Source organism: Dreissena polymorpha, chromosome 13, assembly GCF_020536995.1.
Source record: "Dreissena polymorpha isolate Duluth1 chromosome 13, UMN_Dpol_1.0, whole genome shotgun sequence".
NCBI lineage: Eukaryota > Metazoa > Mollusca > Bivalvia > Myida > Dreissenidae > Dreissena > Dreissena polymorpha.
Window position 1 is genome coordinate 51,480,245 of NC_068367.1, and position 15,693 is coordinate 51,495,937.

Sequence of the window (15,693 nt, forward strand, 5' to 3'; positions counted from 1 at the left end):
TACCATAACTTTAAATGTCGCTTTTTATGATTTTTGACTCGCGCGACTTTAAAGGCGACTAGTGCAGGTCTGTCAATACTATATAAACTGTACGTTGAAGTTTCTTTAGCTCACTGATACCATGAACATTTTAAAAATCAGTAAACAATTTATAGACTTCATTGTTTTGCATATACGCAAGCAAAGCATATTCATTAAATAGTTAAACATCAGTGTGGCCATACCACGTGATCCGTGACGTCATTTTGGCTAGCACGCCAAGTAGAAAATTGTTAACATTGCCTCCGCTAAAAAACTTCAAATGCCCGTAAGTATCTTATTATTTACTCTATTTTGACGACATAAAGCGCAGGCTATGGGTAAAGTTGAGTGCTATTCCCAGTTAAATAAATATTTGACACCAGATAAATAGTTTGGTCTATCATTCGAGGCAAATTCCTAGTTTTTTCGTTACAATGCACGCAAGCACGACAAGCACATTTTAAATCTTCCAAAATATCCGTTTTATATTCATTTTTGCAGTGTACTAATATGTGCGGACATAAATAATTCCATATCAAATGTGTTTTGTCCGAAAAAAATATCTTAAAACACCATTAATGACATTTATAATGAACACCAACAATTTGGCTAACACGACAAGCAACGAAATTCAAGGCAAGCACCACAAGTCGATATTCGGCTAAAACGACCAGTTGTTATGAACTATGTTTCTAAAGCGATATTATTGTCAAGTTAATAAAAAATATATAATTAGTTTTTCAAAATATTTTATTGATCCGGCACATAAAACACAACAAATATACTAGCTTCGATGCTGTCTTGCACAAGTGCTATAAAAATGTGAAACTTTCACAAAAAACAAGCTTCGGAATCTGATAGAGATACTATCTATGTCTGAAAAAAAGTTCCAACTTAATCTGGCGACTGTCTGACACACCCTTCTGGAGTTTGGTTTCAATTTAATCTTTTGATTTCGATGAACAGTCCACAATAACTACACTATCGTTAAGACGAACTGATTGATATAAAATGGCACATTTGACGCAACATATCAACACATGTTTCTTTGATCGTTGTATACTTTTCTGAAAGATGCTGAAGTATATTTGCACTTGTTTTTTGTTTGGCAGGATTACATAAGTAACATTTTGTTAGTAGCATATTTATTTACGTTTTGATAAAAAAAAAACCAATGCACACATAGATTCATAACAAATAATTTATCGATCGGTGTTGCAGTTAACTTGGCTTTCGATTGATCCTTCTGTTGGTTATGTCCCTGTTGTTTCCAACTGTTAAGGGCATTGCAAGGATTAAACTGTACTATTGTAAACGTTGATTGAAATTGCTTTAACATGTAGATTTAGTAATGCCCGTTGTCTTGTAATTATATATGGTTAAGTGGATGAAATATTTGAAACGGTAACGCACATGACACATACATTACATGTATATGATTATAATACTCTAATGGTGACAACACGGTGAATACAGAATACAAATGCATTATGTATTTGATTTAACATATTTGATGTTTTCAGATACACAGCATGACGGCAGAAGCGCGATATATATGTGCTATATGCGCCAGAGGATATAAGCACAGACGTAATTTGGTATATCATGAAAGATCACACGTTGGAATGTTACCCTTTAACTGTTGCGGGGCTGCATTTCCATCTAGACGACAATTACAGAGACACAGGTCATTGTCATATAGCGCTCTCGAGAGATAGAGTATGAGATATGTGAGCACAAAACAAGTACTTGGGCGCATATGCGAGAACATCTGAAAACACCTAGTGAAGACAAAACACATGTCGGCAGAGTGTGCAAAGCCCCCTACACAAATATCAGCTCACTTTGTAGGCACTACGGGCAAAAACACAAATGACGCGTATAACGTGGTTTCACCTGTCTGTGATTTATTTGTTACTTACCCGTGATGTGGTAATAGCTTTATCATCAAATCTCAGTCATAATTAACATTTGAATCTTATCTGTTTATAACACGATGTTTACTTGTCGCCTTTTTTATTTTTATTGTATTTTATTTTTTGTTAGCGCTACAACTATATTATAGCACTAGTTATTTAGATTGTGATTTACGCGTAATTTAATAATGAAATTTAATATTGTTTCATTTATAATAAAATTATAATACAACATGCACTGCTTTGTGTTCATTTCTGAAACAAAATGAATGAAAACAAAACAAATCGGTTCAAAATGTATGCAAAATCCGTATAATTGGTTCTCACAAAGGTGGAACAAATCTTCGTTGTTCGTTAACTGCATGGAGCAACTCACACGAAAAAAGCAAAGTCAAATGAGTATTTGTGTTATATTAAACATTACTTTTATCCCAAATTTCTCATTTATCTCTGTCACACGATATATAAAATGAAGTATTATCTTTTGTCATTGGCAGTTGATATATTTGATAGTTTTGGAACATTTAAAGAGCTGTACAAACAACGTTTGACTCAATGATGGTCAAAACTTTAATTTATTATTTGTAAGCAATTGTGATCGGATTTACAAATGCGACAAGTAGCACATAACATTAACAATTATTTGACTGAAGTTAATATTCAGCACTTGCATTACATTAAATACTGGACAAATTAAAACACACATTATGCACATTAATATATTTATATTTAAATATATGTTTTATCTCAAGTCAAACTACTTGATTGCAATCCCTCAACAACATGGAATTCTACAGAAAGGAGGTATCTGATTAAATTTCTTTCATGTCGATTCCAAGTCTATAAGTAGGTAACAACTTGCCCTCACTTCTTCTCGCACTTTCCCACCGAACTCCTAATGTTCACCTAGCAACAGCATTTCGACTGGTTCTGTGTGATAAGTAAAAATTATGTGTGTTTTTGTTTTCATATTTCACTTTATTGAATAATTCATCTTTGGTTTGGATCCAAGATTAGATCCACATTGGACATTCGTGTTCCTGACGTCTCGTCTGGGTACGTTTGCTTCGCTTTCCGAGTTTGAGTGTTGGTTTTTGGTCTCATGATTCCTACAAAGGAAAAGTATTGTAAGAAAACAAAATAAAAAAGTTCTTATTATACATGCAGTTCGAATATGGATGTGCTAACAATATTCATTTTTCTTGTGTTCATTTAATGTTTTATCTTTTTTATTTACATCACAACAAATATTGGTCGGCATATTTTAATTTGACACTTTTGCGATTGTTCAAAATATATAGTCAACATAATTTCTGTATATGAAAACAACTTGGGAAAATGCAGTGTCATAAAGTGACTATAAACTATAAAACTATAAAAGGCATTATTTTGACCGCACAAATATGTTCCATATGAATGCATACTTGTTTATACGTTTTAACAAAAACTGTTTTCGGTAACATAAATATTAAATCACCCCTCGTGGGCGAAGAGTCTTAGTTATGGTAACATAATGTCTGAATTTCGATTCAGTGGTCATTTATAAGTGCAGATTGTGTTCATTATCCCCACGCTTTTTGAAAAAAAGGTGGGGATATTGTGGTTATCTCCGCCGTCCGTCCGTCCGTCCGTCCGTCTGTCTGTCTGTCTGTCTGTCTGTCCGTCCGTCCTGGCCACTATCTCCTCCTACACTAAAAGCACTAGAACCTTGAAACTTACACACATGGTAGCTATGAGCATATGTGCGACCCTGCACTATTTGGAATTTTGATCTGACCCCTGGGTCAAAAGTTATAGCGGTTGGGGTGGGGCCGCGTCAGAAATTATCACTCATTTTTTTAGGTTATTTTACATTTACTTCTTTATTTCTACACCGATTCACTTCAAATTGATACTGGACCTCTCTTATGACAATACGGTCAATCTCAACCATGCATGGCCCCATTCCCAACCCTGGGGCGCCCCGCCCACATAGGCCACACCCACCAAAAATTTCCATTTACTATAATTTTTTCATTTCTACACGGATTCACTTCAAATTTTACTGAACTTTTGTTATGACATTAGGGTCAATCTCAACTATGCATGGCCCCAATCCCAACCCTGGGGCGCCCGCCCACATAGGCCACACCCACCAAAAAATTCCATTTACTATAATTTTTTCATTTTTACACGGATTCATTTCAAATTGATACTGAACTTCTCTTATGACATTAGGGTCAATCTCAACTATGCATGGCCCCATAACCAACCCTGGGGCCCCGCCCACATAGACCACACCCACCCAAAATTGCCTTTACTATAATTTCTTCATTTCTACACCGATTCACTTCAAATTGATATTGAACTTCTCTTATGACAATACAGTCAATCTCAACTATGCATGGCCCCATTACCAACCCTGGGGCGCCCCGCCCACATAGACCACACCCGCCCAAAATTGCCTTTTACTATAATTTCTTTAATTCTACACCGATTCACTTCAAATTGATACTGAACCTCTCTAATGACAATACGGTCAATCTCAACTATGCATGGCCCCATTACCAACCCTGGGGCCCCGCCCACATAGACCACACCCGCCCAAAATTGCCTTTTACTATAATTTCTTCATTTCTACACCGATTCACTTCAAATTGATACTGAACTTCTCTTATGACAATACGGTCAATCTCAACTATGCATGGAACAATTACCAACCCTGGGGCGCCCTGCCCACATATGTCACACCCACCCAAAATTGCCTTTTACTATAACTTCTTCATTTCTACACCAATTCACTTCTAATTGATGATGAACTTCTCTTATGACAATACCCTCAATCTCAGCTATGCATGGCCCCATTACCAACCCTGGGGCACACCTAGGTCAAACATTCGGCGTGGGGATACGCGTCGGCCTCTGCCGCGCCATTTCTAGTTTGTTCTGTTTTAAAATCATAAACACATTACTTTATATACATATGTACATTATACATGGCTGAACGCACACAGGACAGGGCACAGAATATCACAAGACAGTAAATACTAAATAGACACAAACTATTCAAGGGACACACATTTAAATTAATTGAGATATATTATTTAACAAAATAGAAGTTACAAATTCTACACTTAAATACTAGTCGTTTTAGCCAAATACCGACATGTCGTGCTTGCCTTTAATTTCGTTGCTTGTTGCGTTAGCCAAATTGTTGGTGTTCATTATAAATGTCATTAGATGGTGTTTTAAGATAATTTTCGGACAAAACACATTTAATATTCACGTCCGCATATATAAGTACACTGCAAAAATGAATACAAAACAGATATTTTGGAAGATTTAAAATGTGCTTGTCGTGCTTGCGTGCATTGTAACGTAAAAAAACCCTAGGAATTTGCCTCAAATGAGAGACCAAACGACTCATTTGGTGTCAAATATTTATATAACCGGGAATAGTGCTCAAGTTTACCCATAGCCTGCGCTTTATTTCGTCAAAAAAGAGTAAATAATATGATACTTACGTGGATTTGAAGTTTCTAAGCGGATGCAATGTTTACAATTTTCTACTTGGCGTGCTAGCCAAAATGACGTCACGGACCACGTGGTATGGCCACACTGATACTGTTAATGTATCTTTTTATTGATACATGCATCAACTATTCTGGTTATGTATACATTTTTAAAATTATATAAAAATGAGCATATAAATTGAATGGAAAACATACAATATTATATCAAGAAAAATAAAGCTGTAAAAAATCTCTCCTGTTTTACTTTGAGTTTGATATTGCAATTAGCACATTCAGCATTTTCAGTTTCTCCTGATAAATAGATATATGAAAGTGCCAAATGTCCAAGATACCATGACGTCCTCCTCCAAATGTTAAATCCGTCGAACTTTATTTCATCCTTAAATAATCCTCTCACACATTACATGTATGTTAGATTCCTTCCGAAGCAGTGCATCATCCTAGTATCCATATATATACTCATACCAAGTTTCAATGAAATCCGTCAAAGCACTTCCAAGATATGGCTCCTGACGGACGGAGAGACGGACAGAAAGACGGACGGAAGGACGGACGGATATCGGCAAAACAATATCCCTCTGCCGATGGCGGGGGATAATAATGTTCAAGGCTTTTACAAGAAGCCAATTAAACATGTTAAAATATTAATTATGCAAAAGTTTTTAACCTAGGTTTCAAGTTGAAAATTCATCAGACTTAACATCATTCTTAATTTGAATGAAAAGTTATTTTTTTAAATACTTTTGGTGCTTTATGTTCCAATTTCTGTGTCTCGATCAAAATATCCGGTACTCTGATAGTTTTATAATTATGACTCATTAGATATTTAATATTTTCTTATTTCATTTACATTCACACATTTAAATTTTGAAATAATCTATTAAATAAACATTATAACTATGTGGCATTGAACATTTGATCACTTAATAGTTTTTGTTTCAAAATAACCTTAATTGTTAACATGTTGGTAGGCATAATCAAGAGGATATATCCACTGACCTGTATCTACGCTATGTGCTTAATTCTACACTTCGTTACTTAAATAAGTTCAACTAAATTATTTGAAGCTACACACCTTTGATGCAAAATTTGTAAACACATCCTAGAGCCACAATGAGCATAAATGAACACATGTCAACAACATTTAACTTAGTCTTGGTATCCAAAATGATTTTTTCATTACACAATGAACAAACATGAATTTTAAAATGGCTTTTGACATGCAATTTACTTGCTGGGACTATTTTACTGAATTAGGCTGTCCTGAAAGCGCAGTTGTTGGTACAAGTGCTCGTCAGTTTGAAAACCCAGATTCAATCCCTGTTCCCTGAAACATGTGAGTTTGGTTGGTGGTGACCATACCAGAAAGGTGGAGGTTTCCTCCGGGTATTCTATTATCCACCATACCACAAGACATACATGCAAGACTTAGTCAGGTCCAAATCGGGACATTCCATAAAAATTGTCGGGACATTTGACCAAAAAGTTGGATTTTCCTGCCAGGACACTTAAAATGATCGATCATTCCTTCTTTACCTTAGTCAGGAGTCAGTATATTACTTGGAAACAGCTCTATATATCGGGTCAATATTGACAGTAATTGTGTTTACGAATGTCATGAACATAAACGTTTCCCATTTTCCTGAAGTAAACAAACATACTATGTGCATGTTCATGATATCATAAAGTGAAATATGGGGTATGCCAATTTCTGAAAACAGTCTAAACTGAACTAAATTTATGCAAAACATCAATGTGTAACTCTAAGCATTAAATTTGTTTGATATACTTAATCCATGTTTTGACAGGTTTTTTAACCTCCAGTGGTATAATACACAGTATCTTTAGACTTGATTGAGGTATAATTTGCTGTTATTTCAGTACAAAACATCTATCGAGAGCAATAAGGGAAACTTAATATAAAAACACCATGGTGTGAATGCCTTATAAAATCAATTAGTTTTACTTGCCAATGTAAAAAACAACATTAGTAGCAGTCAGAGTGATTTGTAAAAAGGGGCCAATAAAGGGATTAGCAATGGCAAGATTGAGCCAGACAGAGCTTGAAAAAAGAATTTTATTTTGACTGTAGAGTTCATGTTGTTTTTTACGATTGTCGTGACAAACACCAAACACCCCATAAACGGGACTGTCCCACCAAGATCCGGATGTCGGGCTATATGGCATGTACAGCAAACGACCACTCCTATACTTATAGTATCATTCAATAGACACTTAATTAGTTGGAAATTAAAGGCATACTTCAAATTTGTCTCTACTTTTGTGAGTCTAGTGAGCAAATAAAGAAGGTATCATGGACGAACCATCTTTCGAACCTCTTAAGTTTTGACATGTCCATTGTACTCAAACATAATGTTGATTATAGTGAAACATATTTACAAGTACTCTATTTGATAAATAACTTGTTTCTTCATGGCTGGCAACTGTAATTGTTATGTAAATCCTCTTTTGATTAAAGATTTTTGCAAGTTTCCAGCACATCCATATCATGTAAAACTATCAATACCGCCCAAACAATGAGTACCTGCTTTCGAACCATTCAGTGTACAACATTCAAAATAAATTAGTCACATGTTTTGACAATGGTCACGTGACTTACTGCAGCAGCTGAAATGTGTAAATTGTGAAGCAGTGTCCGACAAATCCATTGCCCGGAGCCCGGGGGCTACCGAAATTTTTCATCGGGCTACTGAAATTTTCCAGCTGACGCCCGCCGGGCTACTATAAATCTATAAGAGCGATAGCCCGGTTTATTGACAGACACACGTAGAAAAAACACGCTGACCATGTGTTTGTACACTGTGTATTGTTTATAATCCGATAACAAAGTGCAATCTAATCAGTAACCGATCACTTGCGGTAATGTCTTAACAGTACCAGTGTATTTTAATCATCCAATCAGAATCAACATTTGTCGTCTGCTAATAATATAATGAGAGCCGGTTGGATAGTTGGCAACATCATTTCGCAGTTTTGAATTCTTTGTAAACCATAACAATGAGTAATAGCGACAACGTTTTCGATGTTGTTAAATATCCAAGGACGCCAAATATTAAATAAATCGAAACAATAGCGGATTCTTCAAAACGGTAACGAAACCGAAAATGAATATTAATGACAACTTTGTGAACGCGGTTAACACCTGCTAATTAATTTGCATTGTCAATTAATAATTGGATTATTCGACTGTTAATCAATAATCCCATATATGCCCGATTTATATTTTTAAAACCAAATTATGGGTTGGTAATATAGAAGAGTCATAAACACAAATGTTTGAAATTTTCTAAAGTGTCAAATGAATTTCGGCATATGATTCTATTTAAAGATATGATGAACTAAGCTCCCAATTAGGACCGTTGTATTGCAACATGCGCAAATAACCTGCCACGGTTTGCACGCGTTGTGTACAGCTATTTTAGGTTACAAAATTCTACATTTAAGAAATTAATTTCTTTGTCCTGATAAAAAGCGCGCGAAAATTGGCGTGGGTGTATTTATTTGTAAATAAAAATTTCGTAGCGGGAACAACATTGAGATCATTTAATTTCCATTAAAAGTTTCGTTGTGAATTTCAACTAAAGTACCGGGGTATCTCGCGAATTATTTGGCATTGACATTTTCTCTTAATAAAATATCATGTAAACACGCTGTATCGTTACCGTTACGGTGTATCAGTTCCTTCATTATTGAAACAATTATTGTATTGTATACTGACTGCACAAAAGTGTCATAACATACGGATGCAATACGTCAATTCGGACAGTACTTAAAGTCGGACACAAGTAAATAAATGATTTAATACTCGTGATTTCTTGAAACTCTGTATTTGTTGTTAAAAAGGGCAATTGCATTGATTAACACCATACGAGTCAATCGATTGATCATCTAAACGCTTTATTTACGTTTACGACTTAACGTGCTGTCCGAATTTAAGTACACATACATGTGCACATACATGAAATATCTACATGTAGTATATGATTTTCTTTGGTACATTTACATTTAAGTACACGGTGCCTGTACTGTAACATTAATTTACGATATTGACTGCGTCACTGTGTACATCAGACTCAGTGCTCACACTGGCCTTCAGAAAATAATAGCCATAATTTTTTTCCTTAAAAAAATAATAGCCAAAACAGACGTGGACTTTTCCGCAAAATGGTACTGAAGGCAAAAATAATAAAAACAATTAATCTCATTTTATCTTTGTTTTATCAAATGTATATCTCTTGGATTTAATTTATAATATATACTTAAAACAAGCATAATATCAGTGTCATTTTCTTATAAAATATTATCATGGCTTTACAATAAAGAATACAATCAAGGTTGTGGGTGTGACTTAACAAACCAGACATCAGCTACAGTTACAAACATATATACTTTAAAACAAAAAGATAAATAATTTTATTAGTACTATTAATAAAATGAAAACTGCCTTTTCAAATTGTTCAATTTTTAAAGACCGTCTAGGAGCAAGTTCTGGTAAGTACATGTACCATACGAAATAGTGTCAACCAGACCATCCGTAACACCGCATATGTATTCGTCATTCTATACAAAAAATGTTATAAAACACGCCGAAAGTAAATAAAAATCGACAAACCGACCGTATCCGAAAACGCCTGTCCGAAAACATGTCGAGATACCTCTTTTGCACATGCGAATAAACTGACTGCAGAAAATAAAAACCCGTAACCTTGCGAATACGCAACCAATATAGGTTGAAATATTGTTTTAAAATGTGATATTGCAGTGCTTTACTTTACTCATTGATACATAATTTAAAATTCGAGAAGGCGGACATTTAATTTGCAAAATGCGTAGAATGGTACGGTTTTGCAAAACTCAAGTTTACTTAATACCTTTGAGAAGTGTCGAATGTTTTTAACGTTAATTCGTATTTTGAGCGACAAAAACACATCATAGAAAAATAACAAAATCGGCTTCTTTATAATAATTAAAGCAGACGCCAATTAGCGCCCGCTGACTAAAGCAATTACGGTACCATTTGAGCAACGTAAACAAAATATTTACAAAAAAAATTGAAATCATTATCACACATCAAGAAATATTGAAGCAGACGAGAGATAGCTGTATTGACGGGGATAATAAGTTGATGTCGATTAAACAATTACTTAATCAAGAAATGTTTAGCGTAATCTGATTGCAGAAAAAAAAAACGGCGTGAAAAACTAAACCAGCCGACATTATTTGCGGTGATTTTCAATAATGACGCTTAAATAATAATTGGCGAAAAAAATAACGAAAATCTAACAGTTACCGATAATTTGTAAAGAACTGGGAGATTAAAGACGTTTTTTTCCGAAATATATCAATTCTGTCGGACACTGATTCAGAAAAAAGCTCTAGGTGATGTCACGGAAGATATTGACGCGCGTATGACACTACACAGGGTCGAGTGTGTACACAGGTAATCGCGTTATTGATTTTCCTGCTTGATGGCCCGATTTACAGGCGTTTCGTATCGCCGGATAACTTGTAGAGGCAAATTTATTTTTGATGTAGGCGGATTAAATAATCGCCATTTTTTCTAGACAATTTTAAGAAATAATAGCCAGTTGGATTAAATAATCGCCATTGGCGATAATGTCTGGCAGCAGCGTGAGCACTGAGACTACTTGCTGTTTTATGTATATGTATGTATGCATATTATGTATATGTAAATGAAGAAATAAAATAAAGATGAAAACCTGCCTCTTATCATTTTGTAGGAAAATTTGATGGGCTACCAAATATTTTTATTGGTAGCCCAGTGGGCTACCTGAAAAATAAGAAATTTGTCGGACACTGTGAAGCAAAGTTGAGAACAAAAAATAGACCATGTTTTTATAGTTTTTTTAAGGAAAATCCTTACAGATGTAAAAAGCATTAAGAAATACAATGATTTTTAGTGTTTTATAATTAATCAACTTATGTTACCTGTTTTTGACGCATTTGCGTCAATTTGCAGCTGTGCGTGAGTCGACGTTAACAAATTACTAATACTAAAAAAACAGTGATGTAGTGTGCATGCGCGCATGCGCATAAAATGTAAACTTATGAAAGGTACGAAAAGAGGTGAGGTTCGAGAAGAGGTATTTTAACGATAGGATTGCTGGGACATATTGCGGCCTCAGCACAAGCTAACATTTAACATCATTTCACCAAAACAACGTAACATGATTGGTAAGTCAAACGAATTAGGAAAAGAAAACGCTAAAAAGCTTTACTAAACATCTCCATTCTTGAAGTTGAAGATAAAAATATGAGTGATGGTTGACAACCATCAACATAAAACAACTTTAATTTATAACAAGGTGTAGCATGCGATACAATCTATAAAACGTATGAACATCTTCATATAAATAAAGTCTTAACATACCTTATCCTGTATCAGTTAGACTATTGTCAAGTAGCAGTTGGTTTTACAATAAATACAACATTATGGGTGACATATTGTGCAATATCTGTATAACGTGGGCGCTGACATTTAAATATATCGAATAAAATTTTCGCCATCGGCGTGTATTTACTTTGGCATTTCACGATAAAGGTTTCTATCGATGTATCAGCAATGCAAGTTTTTAAAACTGTGTGATAGTGTTGTGTATTTTAATTTTATAAATGATTTCCCATTAATGTTTATACATAAAAATAAATTAATGTTCCTATATTTTCGTAGACCCGATTACAGAAGATAGTTACTAGTATTTGATTTCTACATGCATTAAGACTGGCACTGCCGACAGATTGCGAGCTAGTCTTGGCTGAAATCACAATCCAAAACTGAAGGAAAATCCTATTTGGCTCATTTAACAGACCACAACTAAACGACGATACATTACTTGAAAAACTAAAATATCCTTAAGCAGAATAAATGCAAACTCAAAATCCATTATTATTCTAAGTGGAGACTTATATATAAAAACAAATATTTGTACATCTTCTTAATTTAGTAGCTTACCATTCCCTCCCTCAAATTGAAAACAAACCAACACGTTGTGATAAAGTCTTGATTTTTTTCTTACACCTATCCTGCTATCATCGACAACTTCGAAACAATACCGCCTATCGCTGAAGCTGACCATGATATTCTCTGTCCAGAACTTTCCACCTCTCTTAGAAGATGCAAACCTACATCAAGAGAAATAAAAAAATACGCAAAAGCAGATTGTCTTATAATTAAAACGGACCTGCAACAAACACAAATAAAATTATCTAATCAAACATTTGCTGACAAAGACATAGTCACTATTTGGAATTCATTTAAAGAAGACCTTCAAAATACTATCTCAAAAAACATTCCAACTAAACTAAATAAAAACAACAATTAACTTCCTTGGGTATCTAAATAACTAAAAACAAAAATGAACACATATAAATGCAAATATCTTAAATCTTAACAACAAAACCGTAAAAGCAATAACCTAAAGAAACTAAAAGGCCAAATTCAAACAGATCAGCGCCAGGCATATTGGACAAACATTGAAAACCTTATCTTTGACATTCATATCTCAGAACAAAATAACCAATCACACTCTAAAATTCCAAACACCGTATTCTCATATATCAAAACTAAAAACCAGAGCATCCTCTTAGAGAAAATGGAGTCCTTATATCGGTTCCATACAACAGCTATTATCCTCAACAGACAATTACAAGATGCCTTCACACAAATCAGCTCTGAAGCTATTCCTGACAAAGGTTCCAGCCCTCATTCATCCATGTCAGACATCAAAATCACAGAAAACGGAATAATTCAACAACTACAAAACCTTAAAATCCATAAAGCCTCAGGTGTGGATCCATAAAATACCACGCAGAGCACTAAATGAATTCAGTACAGAAATATCCCCAACCCTGACTATAATCTTTTAACAGTCCCTTGGAAAATCTCATCTGATTGGAAGCACGCACATGTATGCCCAGTTTAAAAAAAGGAGACAAACATAATGCTATAAATTACAGACCAATGCCACTTATATGCATTTGCTGTAAAATACTTGAACTTGTAATCGCTACCTCTATCATGGACCACGTGGATAAAAACAATTCTTTATTTGACACGGGTTAAGACCTTCCCGTTTTTGTGAAACAGAACTGCATGATTTCATTCCTCCGAATCAAATAATCAAGGTATACAAACTGACATCATTATTGTGGATTTTGATAAAGCATTCGATAAAGTACCCGCACCTCTTAAACAAAATAAAATACTATGGAATTAATTCATATGAATTCATCCGGATATATGGATTCCTAACAAATTGAACTCAGACTGTTGTCCTGGAGGGAATCATGCCAGAGAGGTTTCCTGTAATCTCCGGATTCCCAAAGGCACTGTCTTGGGGCTCATCTTATTTCTGATATATATACATGACTTTGCTCCAGCACTCTTAGACTTTTTGCAGATGATAGCATCATCTTCAAACATATCACCAACCTCTTCGACGCCCAGAACCTCCAGCTAGATATTGAAGCTGGTGGTCGATGGGAGCAGGACTGGTTGATAAAATTCCATTCTGAAAAGCATCACTCAAAAAGAAACCATATAATCTTCTCGTATTCTTATATTATGACATCGTTGAAACAGTAAATCATGCCAAATATCTAGGTCTCACACTCCAAAGAAACCTCAAATGGGATAAACATATTGACTCAATCACTAATAATAATAGTGAAAACCAGGCACCAGGATTTCTTCATCGCAACCTAAAATTAGCTTATCAAAAGTTAAAGATCATGCTTACAAAGCAATAGTTAGGCCTAAAATGGGACAAACATACAAAAGCTTCCAATGTTCACAGCGTTTATTTTGAATCAATAACGTACTCAAAATTCAGCAGGTATTAAATTGTAAATATTTATGATTTCGATTTATTTATTATTTCGAAGATAACAGTCATTGCAACGTATTTAGTGAATATAAAAGCAATAGACTGGCATGAAAAGTGGCTCCTTTTGAAGCACAAACTGCATCCAAGAATATATCATAGCTGACCCGGTTTGATGAGGCCTGTTTTTGATAATAATTAATTACCATTTTTCACTTTTGTGTTTATTATGTTTACCAGCGCCATGCTGGAAATAGTCCGTTTCCCACAATGCTTAGCGCGCATTCACACAGATCTGAAAGATCGTTTGTTGACACATTGAGGATCTGACACGAGTTGCCATATCATACCATATTTTATAAAACGAGTTCAGGAATTTTGTTTGTAAGCGAGCCTTTGGACGAATTTCCTGGACGAGTTTGATAAAATATGGTATGAAATGACAATGAGTGTGAGATTTTTTTGATCACATGCTTTTAAATGAGCAAATTAAATAAATATTTACGCAAACATAATAATAAATCCCGGATGTTGTTTACATTTCGTGACGTCATTTCAGCAAAATAACAAAATGCGATTGGTCAATCGAACGAAAACTAAGCCAATGAAAACGCTTAAAAAGTATTACACATGTGTAAGATAAAATATTCCAGAGGCGTCGGAGCTGGGGCGGCAGGGGCCCCAATATTTTCGGCAAAAATGAAATTTCGGCAAAGACCTTTTTTCTTTTTTTTTCATTTCAATACCCGTATATTTGAAAATATCTTTACCACGAAGCAAGGTTATCACGCTTTCGCGGTTATGACACGTGGGCTAGATTGAACTTTACCGGTACGCAGTTGTTTACCACCATCGACAAAGCGGGGGTTTGGGGGCGGTAGCCCCCGATACTTAAGAAATTTATAGGATAAAAGGATTATAAGGTGTTGCGTTAGTTGTTATGTGTTAGGTGTTAAGGGTTAGGGTTAGGGTACGCTGTTTGATGTTAAGTGTTGCGTACCGGTAAAGTTCAATCGTCCCGACACGTGTATTGTTGATTGTCATCACCCGGCCGCGGTAATGTACGTGTCAATTATGTTGTTAATTGATCGGTCTCTTTTATAACGATTATCCCTTTATTCCTGAGTAATTAAACCTGAAAATCTTTTTGTCGGTATGATCTAAGCCTTTGCTTCTTTTTATTAATATAAAGGAAAGTATGACATGACACAAATGTGTTGATATCCAATAGTCCTTAATTATCACAAAATTAAAGATACCTCAAGTTTCCTGAATTAATTGTAATAACTAAAAGTAAATCGATAATTCTAAAAAAAACTTATTTAATGTTTTTTACCACCTTTTTGTGTCATTTCAATATGTCAACTCCAAACCAACCAA